The following is a 17,747-nucleotide window of genomic DNA, read 5'->3' as shown; positions in this document are numbered from 1 at the left end:
AAATGTCACAAAAAGATGTTAATATTTCAATTCTGTTCTTGGATTTTCGTGAAAATACAACACATATTGCATTACAAAAGCTATAGGTGTCACATTTGTGAAAGTTAAAACTATTGGCATTGTAAATGACAAAGCTATTAATTTCGGTATTTTTAAAACCAACGCATAAATAAAAAATGTCATTTACAATACCATTAGCTCAAACTTTCCTAATGCGAGACCTATTGCATTGCAAATGCTTGTCTTTATTTGTTGTACTGCAATCTGTATGTGTCCTGCAGCGGTCTTGATGTGCCCTGCTGTTTATATGTGCACTGCTGGTGTCTGTATGGTCCCTACAGCCCACTTTCTGCACCCTGCATCTCTCTGCATGTGCCCTTTTGCTGTCTGTATTTGTTGTGTTGCGCTCTGTGTGTGACCTGCAGCTGTCCGTATGTGCACTGCTGCGGTCTGTATTTGTTGTGTTTCTCACTGTGTGCCCTGCTGCTCTCAGTATTTGGCTGCTTGCCAAATATTTGTTTGTTACTTTCTGCTTGTGCCCTGCAGCTGTCTATATGTGTCCTGCTGCTGTCTATATTTGTTGTTGTCTTGTATGTATATGCCCCGATGCTGACTGTATGTGCCTGATGACTGTATTTGTTGTGTTGCTGTTTGTGTGTCCTGCTGCTATATTTTTAGGTCTCGCGACCTATCAATTACTGAAAAACAAAGCATGTGCGCAGCCACGCCAACCGAGACCTAAAAAGGAGGTTCCTAAGTGTGCGTAGTGGAAGGATACAAGACACCCAATCAAAGGGGCCGTAATGAGGGTATGTATGCTCCAAAGGAGTGGCGAACACAAGAATGCAATAATCAATTAAAAAGTAAGAAAAGGAGAGCAACAATAAAGCAAACCATTGGCAAGTAATTGGTGAGCTGTAAGCCCACAAAAGGTTTTTCGCAACCTGCTCATACAAACATAAAAAAACAAGCATTAGCATAGCCAATAGTTTCCTTTGGGATGATAAGTGTTTAGCATGCAACAGTTGATGTTGTTGCACCAAGGATATTGTGCTGCAGAACTAAATACTTATAAGGTCCCAAAAGCGAGACCTATTGGCTATGCCAATGCTTGTTAGAATGAACGAAAGTGACCAAATCAGAGCTCTTTACAAGAGCACTAGATAACATAGGTCAGATTCCTGTTTTTAAGTCATGGAGAATGGTGGTTGCAGGACTAAAAGGTTCAAACGGGACAAAAGAGGGATTAGCAGATTTGTGCGTTTTGTTATCCCCTTCGCTGCGGCGGCTATTCCGCCGCAGCGCTAAGGGGGCGGGGCGGCCGCATGCTGGTGACAGAGCCGCTCCGTCACCAGCCTCAGTTGAGCTGCGCTGATGACGGAGCGGTTCCGTCATGGCACGCCCCGTTCAATAGAACGTTCAGCGCAGGCGCGAAATTCGGGCCGCGCATGAGCGGCGAGCGGGCCATGACGGAACTGCTCCGTCATCAGCACAGCGCACCCGCAGCTGATTACGGAGCGGTTCCGTCATCAGCGTGCAAGGAGTTAAGGCTGCGGGTGGGACGCAGTGGCAAAGCCATCAAACAGTGTGCGGTTGGATTGTCTTACGGCTGTTGAAAGAAAGAAATTTGGGAGTTAGTAGTGTGTTGAGGTTTGTTTTGTGGTGATTTTTGGAGAAGTAAGGCGCACTGTGTGTTGCAGACATAAATATTTACCCGCTGCAGAGCAAGAAGATTGTACATACCAACCATTGTGGTTGTGACTGAAGAGAGAGCGTGATTGACAAATCCTCCAGGACTGGAAAATGAAAACTGGATGTGCTCCTTGATGAGTCGCCTGCAGTCAGCTGGCCTGCCTGGTTTGGAAGTGTTCACGTCATTAATAAACAACAAACCAGCTGGTGCCCGGGAGAGACTGCAGAGAGGATGGTGGTAGAGAGGCCAAGCTGCCCCTTAACTCTAAAGGCGTGATGACAGCCGGGTGCAGTTAATACAGGGACCCAAAGATATGTGGCATCAAAGAATAAGAACGGACGTGGTACAGGTAGGCTTTTATAAATATATTTATTAGTTTTCACTTTCATATAGCGCAAACTTTACCTGCAGGTAGCAGAGGCATTTAAATCAGCATGCTTATAACAAGCAAGACTATCACTCTATATTACTGCCAACTTTGCTTAGCATAAGCAAAAGCTAACCATTCACAAACAATGTTTAAATACCTATTGCAAATTACAAAAAAAAAAAATGTATGCAAGGCATTGTCATTTACAATGCCAGTAACTCAAACTTTTAATGCTGCGAGACCTATTGCATTGTAAATGCTTGTTTAACTTAATATTGCACGCGTTTCGAAAGTCACAGCATGATAACGGGTTGGCTAAGAAGGGCGAGTCTATAGATGGTGCCACACAAAATGCAGCCACCTCGACAGCAGTGAATACAAATTGGGGGCCGCAGATCAAACCAAAAATCTAGAGAAAGCGGTATATGCGGAGTATTTAACATGGTAAAAAGAACAATATCTTTGCCGCAAAAACCAACTAGAGATGTTTAACACACCTTAGTGGCCACAGTAACTTTCATTATACACCAGGCAGAACAATACAAAGAGATCAGCAGATTAATTGTGAAAAGATGCAGTTTGTCATGTGACTCCATAACTATATATTATCAGCATCACCATTTCCATTCCTGGACTCTCCTGTAACAATCGAATGTATTCTGGGAGCTGTAGTGTTGGCTCTTGTCCATTGAAACACCTGAAAACATGGATTTGTAAACGGAATGGGCTGGAGTCTGGTGCCTGATGATATGGGGCCATCGAATAACCCCAAAATATAGCAGGCCACAAGTACATATAAATACGAGTTAGCTCTATGCCTAGAAAGTGTGTTATGGGCCGAAAGCCGACCAGGAAAAGGCCCGCTGTCTCCCTGTTGGGTGAAGAAAGGAAAATATAATTGGGGTACAGAGGGTCACTCAAGACCCTGGTCCTTGGTTCACTGCACCTGCTGCTCTAATCACATGCACGCCCAAGCTTACATTCGAACCTTTCATGGTCCGCTCTGAAAACCACTCTGTTCTTTACACTGACATGGTTCACGCTACATAGAACTTCAATTCAAATTAAGTCATCTCAGTTTATATATCACTTCAATGTAAATAAAGATATCTTAGTTTATTAACACTTCAATTTAAATAAAGGCATTTTAGGTTAATAAAACATACATCTTAGTTTAATAAACGCCAATTTAAATGAAGGCAGTTTACTTTAATACCACTTCAATTTCAAAAGCTTTTATTCGATTTGTACATCAAATCATACAAGCAGAAAGATACATAGTTAAAATATTTAAAATCACCATACTAACACTTATAAGAAAGGGATTAGGGAGATGTGCAAAGGCTGGGGTGCAACAATTGAAAAATACTCTTGCCATTTTAAATCAACATACTGTTACAGAAATGTAAGACATTCATATATAAACAGACAGGAAAACAGTAGGTTTACTCAATGGGCCTTTCCTGGCAACTGTACATAACAATTTAAATAATCATTTTATACTGTGGACATCAACCAATAAAATAATACCTTAATGACAAAAGTTGATAGAAAACTTAAATGTATATATATATACAGACAGGAATGTAGAGGATAATAGCAGCATAATACAATTCCTGGCAGCTGTATAACATAGGTACAGACAGGTAAGTATATAAAAAATGTTATAGTACGATACTTTTCCTGGCAGCTGTACACTTCAGAATAAAAGTAGCCAGAAAAAAGCAAATTTCCTCATTCTCTAATGAAGATAAAAGTGTCAGTGCAGTTTCTGTAGTACGAATATTATACTTAATAAAAATCGGTTTAAGGTATTTTAGTCTAAAAGAATGAAAGAATTTGCAGAAGAGTAAAAAATGGCAACTACTCTGGCGGGAAATACTGTCGCACGGACAGGGTATCTCTGGACTGGCTCTTGTGTTTGGGAATGCAACCAGATGGTGAACAATACCCAGTCTGACACGCGTTAAGACAAACTGATGGGAGGGACGGGTCACATACATAAGATAGGGTTGGAACCCCGAAGTCAAATTCAGATTTTTGTAAAATTTCACAGTAATTAGATTGCTATAAACTTTATCTCGCTCTGCCTTTCGGAAGTTTAGAAACATTGTCTTAATTTCCTTTTTTGAAATGGAGACAACTTCTTCCGGCTCACGGAACACATCGATGTTAAAAAGGAGGAGATACCAATGGTGGATGTATCTCAACCACTGAATGCGTAAAGAGTGGTCCAAGCCTATACAATCAAGAATAATATCCTGAGTAAATCGAGTCTCTGGCTTAGCCCAAATAGACCGCCACAATAAGAGTGGCCGGACTGCTGCTAAGTCAGATATAAACTCGACCCCGACCTCTTCATGGATCAGTTGTATGGAAGCAGAAGGGGGGACACACAACAACCTCCTTAGGAACTTATTCTGCTCCTTCTGCAGGGAAATACCCTCGCTGTGGCCCCATACACCTGCCCCATACAATGCAGAAGAGACACAGCAAACATTGTATATGTTCATCATATCTAAAATGCTTCGTGAGCCAAGTTTGGAGGCAAAGCGAAAAATACTGCTAGTAGACCGCAGCATTTTTAAACTAATAGAATCAAATTCCGAGGTCCAAGACCCGCTATTGTTGTAAGTGATTCCTAGATAACAAAAGGACTTAACATGAGTCAACTTTTCCTTATCGAGGAAGAAAGTATGTTTAGGCTGCTTAGCTGCCCGTCCGCATGACATAACATATGTCTTGGTTTTATTCACACGGAGCTGCCTAGCTTGAATAAACTGCATAAAATTATCGATTAGGCGCTGAAGGCCAATCTGTGTTCGGGATAAAAGAACAGCGTCATCCGCATAAAGTAACAGCGGAACTGGTTTACCACCAATCAGGGGGGCGTCTGCTGGGATGTCAACCAAAGAACGGTCGACATTATTGATAAAAAGGGAAAATAAAAGCGGGGCCAAAACACATCCCTGGCGTATGCCCCCGGACACTTTAAAAAACGGGGTGCATTCGCCAAGGGTGCCATAGCGGACTTTACAGGAGAGTTTTTCATAAAGTCTGGCTAAGAAATGAACAATTTCCCTCGGAGCCCCCGCATCGAGCAGAACCTCCCAAAGGATAGCGTGGTTAACCAAATCAAAAGCGCTGCTCAAATCAGCGAAACATAAAAAGAGGTTGCCATTTTTAGCCACAGTAAATTTGTTGATTAAAAGATCCAGATTGACACATTGATCCAATGTGCCCATGCCTTTCCGAAAGCCATACTGGACTCTAGTTAAAATATTAAAATCAGTTGCCCAGTCTTCCAGCCTCTTGAGCATAATCCTACTCATTACCTTTACAGAGGAATCCAATAATGAAATTGGCCGATAGTTAGAAGCCTCTGATTTATTGCCTTTCTTATGTAAAGGGATAATAACCGATTGACCCCAAGTAGGCGGAAAATTGGTTTCTGCCGCACAATTAAATATCCTTACCAGGATGGGGGCCCACAAAGCTGGTTCGTCTTTATATAGATCCAGCGGGACCCCATCAGGGCCAGGGGCCTTGCCTCCTTTGCTATTAGAAATTGCTTCATGGCTTTCTTCTAATGTTATTCCCAGCGGGAGGGGAAGCCAGGGGGTAGACTCGGGTGGCAATGACTCAAGGGATAACCCTTCTGGATTAAAAATTTTTGAAAAGTGACTAACCCAATCATTGCACGCCACATGAGATGTGAGTTCTGGAACAACTTCTTTATTGAGAAAAGGGCTGTTAATTGTTTCCCAATAAAGTTTGCAGTTTTTAGTCTCGGCTGCTTCCTTCAGCTTGTCCCACGCCTCAGTCTGTAATACCTTTTTCCTATTATTAATTGCGGTTTTATATCTAGCCCTAAGATATTGTACCTCCGTCTTATCACGTGGTTTGGTACCTAAAGCTTTTTTCAGTTCTCGGAGGGCAGCTATACAGGTCTTATCAAACCACCCCTGCTTCGGACCACTGTTGGATGACGGGGCCTTCGTAAAAATACCATCAATAGTACTGTTCATGGAAACAAAATGAGCTACTAAACAGCCAGGGTCGCAGTCATTATCTAGGCAAAAACCAATTTGATACTTGCAACTAGTCAGAACCTCCTTCTGTTTAACCTTAGAATTAAATCCAGTCCATTTAATCCTAAGACCCTTCGGTCTTATAGGTACTAGGTCAGTTGTGCATTTTTCGCCTGAAACTGTCGAAGTACCATGCCCTAAGAGGGTAACACGAATGCTGTTATGGTCACTGAGACTTTCTTCATTTATATACAGATCAGTAAAGTCTCCACTGCTAGACAAAAGAATATGGTCTATAAATGAACCTGCATCTCTGCCTGTAAAGGTAGGGCACATTATTGCCTGGTTGTTTATGTTACAGTTTAACAGGGTCATATCTAGTGTAGCTAGCATGTTATTAAGTATAGAACCATAACTGCAATGTTGGAAATGAGGAGAATCCTCCCTCACTCCCAAACCCCCCCATTGGCTACTCACAGCTGCTCCAAAGCCGCAAATATTCCCATTAGACAAATGGCAAGGCTGCAAGTTAAAATCCCCTGCCCAAACAACCTCTGCCTTTCTTTTGGATTTACCCAAGGCCTTGATGATTTCCCTTTCCAGAGGCGGTAAAATATCTCCTCTGCTAGCATCAAAAATATTGTTGTAGAAATTTACTACAACTAAATCAATGCCTTTCCTGCACTCCACCCTTAAGACTTGACTATGGGTCCCAACTGTCGTACTGCTTTTAACTGTACAATCACACAACTTAGTGGATAAAAGCATCAAGAGGCCCCCCTTAGCCCTACCCGAGCTAGATTTAGTGGCTTCAAGGCAGTAAGATGCGTACCCTTCGATATAAATGGGGTCCGGACACCATGTTTCCTGCAACAGGATCAGGTCCAGTCCCTCCCCCATAAATCTAGTCCAGAAGGGTGTGCCTAATTTGCTGGCAAGGCCAGCAATGTTCCAGGAAACAAGGGAGAGTCCTACTGGTTTACCAGAATCGCCCGCAATAGTCAACTCTGGCTGAATTACACATAATGGGGTAGGACCACCTTCCCGGGGATTGATATCCGGGCTTAATCTGGGAGTAACAGTAGGAGTGCATGCATCAGAGCTGTCCCTGTTTCCTGTATACAAAAGGGGTATTAGCGATGACGCCATTGGCACTACAGGAGGCACGGGTAAAGGGGTAACTGGAGGAACACTCTCCATGTCTAAATTGGGCATAATAGTGTTTAAGTCCAAAACATCAGTAAAACTGAGTCAATCTACCGCGTCTAACGCGGCATACCTATTCGGATGGGCAAATTGTGAATACTGGGGCTCTTGAGAAAGGGGCAGGTCCTGCCATATTTGTTGCCGCTGGGATTTAACTGGTTGTAAGGGCTGAAAGGGTTGCTGCCACTGATGGGCAGGCTGAAATAAAGGTGGTAAAAAATGAGGAGGTTGTTGCCATTGGGGATTAACTTGGTGCGGGAGAAAAGATAAAACATGCGGTGGCTGCTGCTGAAAATTAGCGTAATGTGGGAAAAAAAGAAGAGGGCTGTAATGGCTGCTGCCAGGGTTTGGTAGCATATTGCGGGGGATACACGGGTCCTCCATTGCTTTGAAAACTGGAACAAGGAGGGTTCGGTCTTGTTGACATCGGAAGAAAATAAGACAAAGGGAGTGGATTGATTTGGGTCACAGGACCACTAGTAGGTGCATTACAAATATAACTAGCTGCCCCTATATCCCTAAAGTTAACTGTGATTACATCCCCTACAATTGTTTTCTTGCTTCTGCCCACCCAGTCCCCTCTACGCACAGTAAGAATTTCCCCGTTCATATTGCTGGGTAGAGGTTTATGTAGATGGAGCCATTGAGCACATTTATTTCTTAGCTCAACAAAACTTTCTTTTGCTCCCTCCTTCAGCGGGGGAACTGCTGTCAACACGACCACAAAAGGGGAAACTTCTGGTGGCAGATTAATAGACTTAAAACGTGCCTGCTTTGACTTGGGACCATCGGTCTTATTTGTGGGAGGACATACTGAAGGGGTGTTCAATTTTTCTACAACGTCTATTACTTGAGGAGTAGTAGTTTTATTACAAACAACAGAATGTTGGTGGTTCAGAGTAGGGCCCCCCGCCTTTGGAGTGGGTAAGACTGTAGATTGAACAGAATTATTCCCTGTTTGCGACAAATGAGATAAAACAGGGTTTCCGGGGGCTATAGTTACTTGAGCATTATTCAATACCTCTTTAGGGGGCTGGACACAGGGTGAGCATTTAGGGACTACTTTTGTGATCCCTTGTGGCTGATCGGGCCCTTGCCCATTTGTTTTATGTGGCCATTTCAAATGAATTAGAGACGTAAGCCTGTCAAGTTTGGAAATTAAAGGCTTAATTTGTGCTGCTATTGTGGCTTCAAGATCCAATTTTAAATCTGTTACCATGTTTTGCACCCAGCAAGGAATACCTGATGCCAGTTGCGGGGTGGGTGAAATCAGATTATGGTTCCTAACTCCAACTTTTGGTTAATGTTTACTCTTGGAAGTGACTTTTGGGGGATAGGTGACCCTTCCCCCTGAATCTATAGGTACAGGAGCTATTACCACATCATTAAGCCCGCTCGGATTCAGCACCGCTTTGCCAGGTGACCGACAGGCTTCTAGATCTGGTGTGGCCTCCAGATCGACAAAAGACGGGTCTGAGTCCGATAGGGCAACCGATAAATCAACAGCATTCGGTACAGTCGTAGCACTAATAGTAGGCATAGATAAAGGTAAAGAACAATTGTTCGATAACTGCAAGGCGGGTGACTTAGCATTTGCAAGGGAACCCAGGGATGAGCGCTTAGCATTCGCAAGATCCATGGAGACTCTTTTTTCCAATAATACAATGCTTTGGTCAATAGTCTCATTCACCCGTGAAATAAAAAGATCTATAGGCCCAGTCACCTGTGCTACCACCGTAGCTTTTTTAGTACGACTCCTAGTTCTGTTACGCATGGCCGACATCTTAGATTATAGGGTTTAGGGCAAGAAGACAAAAAGGCAGGGGTTCAGGGCCAGGGCCGTCCTTTGCCGTCCTTGAACGGCCTTAAACGGCCAGCTCTTTGCCCGGTCTTCGCCCCGGCCTTTGCCCCGCGCGCGTCCCGCGTGCGCGTTGCTGCTGCAGAATATATGGGAGGGACAGGTGGAGGGGCGGGAAGAGGACCAGCTGCGGCCGATCAGCGCCGCGCTGCCCGCTGGTCCTCGCAGTCCCGCCTCACGCCTTCAGGTGCAAATGCCGGTTCAACAAAGCTGCGTTGGTGCTCCTATGCACTCGGGGGGGGTCCAGCAACAGAAGACTGCCAAAGTACCTGGCCTGCGGGGGCCGCGAGGCGTGGGTTCAGCAAAACAGGGAGATGAGAGGCAAAGGGAGCTGCACTCGCTGCACGTCAGCTCAAAGGTAAATACCACTTCAATTTAAATAAAGGCATCTTAATTTAAATAAGCGTATCCAGTAACAGGCGTATCCCTCCGAGTACGAACTCGAACCACCAGAAATATGACCTGGTTTCACAGTTTCATTAGAGAGCACGTTTCGAAAGGAGGTCACGGTCAGACCAACATTTCCAGAAGGGGAATGCGACAGTGAAGTCTAGTGCTTAGAAAGAGAAAGGGGACGAAGAATTGGGAGTCGCTGATAACACAGGCAGCCCGGAGGTACCAGAGTTGGGGCCCCCCAACATGAAACCGTGGAAAAGGGGAGCCATATCCCTTGCTAGCACTGTGTCCCTGGCACCCCTGCTACGTCACTGTCTCTGCGGGAAGCGGTCCCCGAGAGCCTTTGAGGCCTAAAACAAAGAAAATACTGTGCCTCGGCGCAAACCATTTCTGAGAGACGGGGGCCAAGCCAAGTAGGCCCACGCTTGTAGAGAGAAGTGACAGGAAGTTCAAGAAACCTGCTGCTACCACCAGGGCTGGCTGTCTGCACGTCTTTAATTTGAGGGGGAGAGTACAGGCACTTCTCAGGACAAACAAATATTCTGGGATACGGAGAACCTGTGTTTTATATTTCCATTTCAAACCCTCGATTAGCGGTGTTCTGCAAGGAAGGCAGTGTACAAAATAGACATTTATTCACCTCGGTTGCACAATTCTTGCTTTGATCTATTTGGGTTGTAAATCGCGCGCGTCTCTGCCAATGCAGCGCCGTGTGTGACCCCCCCCCACCCCTCCAAGGGGGCGGGGGTCTCTGACCGGAAGCCTGCCCTACGCTTACCACTCATCTTTACTTATTTACAATCTGTTTGCAGGTAGGTGGGCGTGCTTCATTTTCAGATCCTGGGGGCGGGGAAGGGGTAGTTGTGGGGGGTGGGGTGGAAATTCCAAACCAGACGGCCCTATAAGAAGGAGCTGGGGCAGTCAGTCAGGACAGAAGCTTGTACGGTACCTAAAGCCCATCCTGCCAGGGGAGTGGTACAGGCAAGCTGCAGGCCGCGAAATCCTACCAGGGTCACAGGACGCTCTCGGATGAAACAGACAGACCTTCAAACAAGATTAAGAGCGAGACAGAGCTTCAAGAGAAAAAAAGCGTGGGGGCCGGCTCAAAGCGAGAAAGACAGCGAGTGAAAAAGAGAGAAAGAGTGAGGACAGAGTTGCAGAGAGAGACAGACAGCCAGAGGGGGCAGAGAAAAAAAAAAGGCGAATAAGAAAGCAGAAGAAACTGAGAGGGAGCAAAGGAGAGATAGCAAACAAAATATGCATAGCAAGAGTTTGGGAGTGTGATGTTGAGAAAGGGAGCAATGAAAGGTGGGGATTTCAGGGTAAGAAAGATGGGACCTGGATTGTGAGTGAGAAGGGAAGAGAATCGGAAGGGGGACAGACATACTCCCACCTACTTTCCTTCAACGGCAATGCTGAGAAATTGAAACTTATTGAGAACCAGCAACACGGAAGACAGTGAAACCGAAAGCAGCCCGGGCTGAGAGTGAGAGGGCGTGGGCTGCCGGCGCATGCGCGCTCTTTGTTATGGAGAAGAAGTCCGGCAGCTGAAGTCCTGGTGCCAGGAGGGGGCCGGGTGAAGACCAGCACTGTGGAGCTCCCATGCCGAGACTGACCCACTGGCTGCCGAGAGAGACAGGGACACGGAACACACTGAAAGAGCCTGGTGAGTGTGGGGGAGGATGTGTGCATGTGTTTGCGCACTTCAGGGAATCTGAGGCAGGAGATGGGCACGGCGCCGGCATGGACGTGCGTGTCCACAGACACCAATCGCCGTGCGTGCTCGACCCCCGTCTCAGATTCCCACGAGACGGGCGACATTAGTTGTCGAGCTGGACGCAATGCTTCGCATTGCTTTTCTCCAGCTCGACCTAAAAATGAATGTGTCCTCATGTAACGCAACTGGTGCTATGTAAAGCACTCCGATACCTTCAGGTCAAGTCCGCGCAATATAAAACTCCGTAAAATTAAATAAATACCATGCTATTCAATATTACAAAATATATCAGGAATTACAAAAGCACATTTTTTTGCAACTAAGAAGTGTTACGCAAACAAAAAGTTAAATAGGATCCAAACAAACCAGAACACTTTACTTGGTGAAATGTAAATGACCCATATCTGCAGAAACTATTTCCAAACATTACTGTTTATACACTATAAAGTTATTAGTAAAGCTGCATTTCAGTGGGGAAATGTATGGCCATTTCAATGTAAAATCTGTTGATTAAAAATGACAGTGCGCTACTACTTCATGCTTTAGTTATGTATTTATAACATTTTTATGATTTGTTGAGGCCCGCGCTTTCATGGATCTGCTTTTTTCCTGACTGGAAGGACCCAGTCAGCCTGACACTGTACACCTCGGATGTCTGCGACCTCATCTGTGGAGTTCCACAAGGATTCTCCCTGAGCCCTACCCTCTTCATTACATACATAATCCCTCTAGCCAGCATTGTCCACTCGCACAATATCAATGTTCTTCACCACGCAGACAACAAACAACTCATTCTCTACCTTCCAGAGAAGACGCCCAGTACCTGCATAACAACTGAAATTGTCAAACAGGTGACGATCAAGTGTCTAAAGCTGAACACCAACAGGAAACAAAATTGTGATCTTTTGGAAGAGTGCATCACTCTGGGACACCAACTTGAAGGACAAAAGACCTAGGACTGACACCAACACCCACGACAAGAACCTCAAAATCATCAAAGCTGAGGAAGGTTTTCAAATGGATCCTAATCAGTACCCAGAACACCACCACGCACAGCCAGGCCACAAGCAAACTGGACTACGGGAATACCCTCTATGTCAGGATCGACAAAAAACTCATCAGAAGGTTATTTAGATCATTCAAAACGCACAAAATCACTTTCAACCACCGATAGCACACTTACTCCACACATCAGAAGGAGATTCACTGACTAGCAATTTAAACTCCTCACCCACACTTTTAAGGTACTGCATAACACTGGCCCAGCATGCCTCAACTTTACATCAACCTTCACAAACCTTCCAGGCACCTCCGTTCACCCGGACTCCTATTTTCACAAATCCCACAAACACTGAAAACAAGATCCAGCAGTTGAGCCTTTTCTCCATACCCTTGTATCCCTCCCACCCTCCCGTGATGTTGTGACTGCGTCCCCCCTCCAACCCCACTTAATGGAACTCTGCTCGCCTGGTTTTTTGGGTCTTGACTTGAGAAAATCTACTATTTGTATATATATGTATATAGAGATAACTCTAATCACTAGTAGATGCAGTAAACCTTTGTACTCTCTCTTGGAGTATATCCATTCGTATCCCTTCTTTGAATGACTTTACTATCTTTACATTTGCAATTTTTTTCCTGTTTGTATCTCTTCCTTGCGTGACTTTATAACTTGTACACTTGCAATTTTTTTCTGTTTGTATCTTTTATGTAACGCATGTAATTCTACGTCTGTACGTATCGCAACTAGTTCTTATGTAAAGCGCTGAGACCTTCTAGTAATGTTCGCGCTATATAGCATCGCAATAAATAAAATACTACAGTGCTCCCAAAGCATGGAACAACCTACTGCTAACATAAAAGAATCGTCCTCATTGCCTGAATTCCGCATGAAGCTGAAGACCAGGCTTTTCGAGTAGTCCAACTAGGCCCTACGTGTGTTTGGAATAAAGTCACAGAGGGTCAGCGCCAGAGTACAATCCCGGGTGATGGTGCGTTCCAGAAATCGAAGAGGCCAGGTCCCTATAACTAACCCTCAAACTACCATCTCCGATTTCCCACAGCAAAGAAGAACAAAGCCTCGTCAGCACTAAAGAAGATCCACAGATTACCTTAATTTGAAATGGAAGGCCTTAGCCTTCGCGAGCGACCTCCAGGAAACGTTCCAAATCCCACGTTCAACCTCCTCCAAAAGTGGCGAGAACAAAGTTGCCTCTTTCAAATGTACAATTGTAACGGGCAGTCATGAACAACACATACTATAAATGCAAATTCCAGGTATAATGTGGACTATTGCTACCAGCGAAATGCGCGCCTCCTCGCAGCCATATTTATCGTTTGCCATTACGTAGGCTTCCCTAATAATTTGCTTCAAATCCAACCATACTTCACTAGCAGACCAAAACGACCTAACGGTGTCGAGTGCCTAGGAAACGTTTTGGCCGGCACCACCACTTACCTCTCGTCTTCGTTCGACAGAGATGAGAAAAAACCCGCACCTCTTCAAAATGTGTTCGATTCGCAGGTTAATGGCGGCAGCGCATGCGCACAAGTGTAACCATTGAAAGAGAAGAGATTACCAACAAGACCTGTGAGTCAATTGGCTGTCTTTTTTCTATATCTATTTCCATGAAAAGACAAGTGCTTCAGAAACCAAAGAAGGACTGTTATCAGAAGAGGAAACTGCGACAGTGGCGTTTCCCTATGACGCTTTCAGTTCTTGTCGCATCTCTACTTTCTTTGGAAAGGTATCATCGAAATTAATTCCCCCGTTGTAGCGTTAGCCACCTGCGCGTAGTGGCCAAATGAATCCCAACATCCCTGCCCACATTTAGTGGGATTGTGTGAAAAGACAACCGACCGGACAGTTAATTCAGAACAGTGGTATAAAGGGTGGGCGGGGGGGGAGAGGCTGTTAGCGGAGAATCAGGGGGAGGGAATAACCTGTGGATTGGGTTGGTGGGCGGAGTCAAATGTGTTTTATTTATTTCTATTTATTCAATGCATTTTTATATAGCGCGGTCTTTACCCAAAGGTGTCGGAGCGCTTCACTATAGAACCAAGTACGTTACATGAGGAGATATTTACAAATTTACATGTTCCGGAAACAAACGAGAAAGAAGAAAAAAGTAGAATAAAACAATAGATGGCAGTCATACAAACAACCATTTACAATGCAATGGTCTCGGCAATATTGTAGGTAGAGCTATTGGTATTGCTCATTATTACTTTTTAATCTTTTTTGTATCCCTAAATAAATGGCATTAGCTTTTTTTTGCATATGTGATACCTATTGCATTAGCAGAGAGAGAGTGAGGTATAGAAAAGAGAGAGAGTGAGGTAGTGAGAGAGTGAGGTAGATAGAGAGTGAGGTAGTGATCTAGAGGGAGTGAGGTAGTGAAAGAGTGAGGGAGAGGGATGTTGTGAGATAGTGAGATTGAGAGAGAGGTAGTGAAAGAGAGTAAAAGTGAGATAGAAAGAGTGAGGTAGTGAGATAGAGAGTGATTGAGGTAGTGAGTTAGAGAGAGAGAGTGAAGTAGTGAGGTTGTGAGCTAGAGAGTGAGGTAGTGATGTTTTAAGAGAGAAGTGAGATAGTGAGATAGATAGAGTGGAGTAGTGAAGTAGAGAGAGTTATGTAGTGAGATAGAATGAGGTAGATAGAGAGTGAGGTAGTGAGAGACAGAGAGAGTGAGGTAGTGAAAGAGTGAGGGAGAGGGATGTTCTGAGGTAGTGAGATAGAAACAGTGAGTGAGTTTGTGAGGTAGTGAGATAGAGAGAGAGTGTGGTAGTGAAAGTGAGTTAGTGAGATAGAAAGAGGGAGAGTGAGTTAAAGAGAGAGTGAAGTTGTGAGGTAGTGAGATAGAGAGTGAGTTAGTGAGAGAGTGTTGTAGTGAATTTTTGAGGGAGTGAGTTGTGATATAGTGAGGTAGTGAGATGGAAATAGATAGAGTGAGATAGAGAGAGAGTGAGGTAGTGAGATCGAGAGAGAGAGAGTAAAGTTGTGAGGTAGTGTGTTAGATAGTGATGTGGAATGCATGCTAACAATAAGCAACAAACAAACATGCTACAAATACCTCCCACCCTAAGACCGGCACTTACCTCTCATGCCGCTGATCAGCACACATAAGCTGCCAGGAGAAACTAGAACAAGAACAATCTATCCCAGGCTCATTAGCGCTCGTTCCACTGCCCATCATGGACCTGGCATGGACTGATAGCATTTGTATACCTGATACAAAAAACACCGCAGAACAAAAGCCTATGAGAGTCTGTCGAGCACAAAGGCAGCTTTTCAAATGCGCATTAGTCTCCCATAAAAAATAACAAAAAACCCATTGAAAACCAACAATCCGGCCCTCCCCCTCGGTGACTCCCCAGCATGGCGTGGCGCACACCCCACTGCACATGGGCATTGAAAGTCCCGTGGGCACCCCGGCCGCTAGCCTCTTCGTGGCACACCGGTCCCTTTCAGTTTTTTTTTACTTTACACAAAGCGCAATTTTCACCACCACTTTGGGCCCGCTTCCGCTCTCGGTGTGAGGACGACCCTGGGGCAGGGGGTACGAAGGATCTTTTCAGAGTCGGCTTTAGGGGTGCCATTCTGCAAAGGATTTCCGGGTTCCGTAATCCTGCTACTTCATATAAAGTGTAAAAGAAAGCCCCGTCCAACGGGTTTAATTCCTCCAGCAGCGGTGCAACATCATTCATCAGAACAAAAACACAACTTTGTGGCCACAAACAACTGACAGTGATAAATACTCGGAACTGCCACTCCACAGCAGAGATGGGGCAACAACATTCACACCTGGACAGAAAAGAAGAGGCCAAAACGGACCTAGCGTCCACAGTTGAGGTGCAGGCAGGATGGCACTGGAGGGCTCTTCTGGAATTAACCCCTCAGAGGACAACTCCAAGTCATGACGGCTGCACAGTAACTACAAAGCTTCACGCCCTTCACCATAGTGTTTGCAGGCCCACTTAGAAGGCACTGACATTAGAGAACAAAAGGGGTTTCGCTGGAAGCCGCTCACTCGTCTTAGCTCAGTTTGCGAGTCATTCTGATCGGGGTGAATGACGCTCTCGTTTGCAGCCCCCATGCACTGATATCAATGGGAAGCGGAAGGTAAATAGGGGGTTACGGGCACACTGGCAGCCCTATTTGTGGACCCACTACTCACAATCCAGGTATGGGAGGAGTAAAAAAGGAAGTAGGAATGAAGTACGAAAATGAGGGGTACAGCGTCCTGATCTCCGGCGTGGCCAAGGACGGGTCCCGTGCCTCGGGGGGCTGCGGGGCGGCAGCGGAGGGCTCGAGCATCCTTCTCAAGGCACAGAGATGTGATGAGACGTCATGGGAGGGAGGGAGAGGCAGAGGGAGGGCTCGGGGAGAGAGGGCGCTGTGCATACCAATGCCGAGGGAGGGGGGGGTCCAGCTGAGACTGCAGAGGAAGAGGCTGAGGAGGGGGCGGCAGGAGGGAGACAGCGAGAGAAGCAGCACAATCAGGGGGCGAGCTCCGTCTCGACTCTGAGGCAGGGAAGGCGACGGGGAAGGCAAACAGGGAGTCAGAGGCAAGAAAGAACGGCACAAACAGGGGGGCAGGAAAAACAGCACAAAGCCGCAAGACAAGAGGCACCTGAATCTAATCAAAGACAGAGGGGCAAACCTCCTTGACGCTGCTACGATCCTCACCGGCAAAGAGAGAACGAGCTAGAGCAAAACTTACCTAAAGTGGCAGCGGGCTACCTCATGTCCTCTCACGGCCAGACGAAACAAACAATGGCGGACACAAGCTTCCGTTTTTTTCCGGATTTGGGGGCGTGTTCGGTGTTCAAAAGTAGGCGTGGCTAAAAAGTGGAAAGAAGAACACCGAACACACCTCCAAATCCGAAAAGGACGGAGCCGATTTGGAGGGATGGCTCTCTCCTCCAATGGCTGGCCTCCATTTAGGAAGCCAGCCAATGGGAGAGAGCCAAAATGAGAGGCGGGACGAAGAGCCCCTCTAAGGAACATAAATTCTCTGTACTTCCAGTTCTGGCTTCGGCAGACCGGATATTACCTCGACCTAAAAACACATTAGGATGAAGATCGTAAATGGCAGAGATTGTAAATTGACAATAGGGTCCATGTAAGTTCCAGATTCTATGGCAGGACCGGAGGCTTCTGATTCTATGTCAGGAAGCGGAGGCAAGGATTATGCTAGTCCTTTCTCCATTTTATTGGACAGCACGTTAAAAGTATAAAGAAAAAACAACAACCATGAACTACCCTAACCAACATGGCAGCGGTAGTCATGGCAACACATTAACCAATCAGAGTCCATACAACAGCATAAAGGTATCCCACGTCGGTAGTCCTTCCTCTTTCTCCATTGCTGCCGCGTCAAGATAAGTCCCGTTATTTTTCCGCTCAAACTTTTCTTGTGGCGTGGCAGTACTTGGTTTAATTGGTGACAGCTTGCTTTTATTTGACTTGTTCG

The 17,747-nt window shown here is 45.5% G+C and overlaps 1 protein-coding gene across 2 annotated transcripts in view; it reads right to left on the bottom strand.

Annotated features, from left to right (window-relative positions):
• LOC147722937 (uncharacterized) overlaps positions 1–14,153 on the bottom strand; it is a 417,291-nt gene extending 403,138 nt beyond the window's left edge. Inside the window, exon 1 of one of the 2 annotated variants that reach the window (XM_086965333.1) lies at positions 13,730–14,153. The gene's annotated coding sequence lies outside the window, so the exon portion shown is untranslated. The remainder of the gene's footprint in view (positions 1–13,729) is intronic. The other variant, XM_086965332.1, reaches the window with a different exon arrangement.
• Positions 14,154–17,747: the final 3,594 nt, after the last annotated feature.

Source organism: Lissotriton vulgaris, chromosome 4_1 (assembly GCF_964263255.1).
Source record: "Lissotriton vulgaris chromosome 4_1, aLisVul1.2, whole genome shotgun sequence".
Classification (NCBI taxonomy): domain Eukaryota; kingdom Metazoa; phylum Chordata; class Amphibia; order Caudata; family Salamandridae; genus Lissotriton; species Lissotriton vulgaris.
Note: the sequence above shows the minus strand (reverse complement) of the source record. Positions and strands in the feature narration are given on the sequence as shown.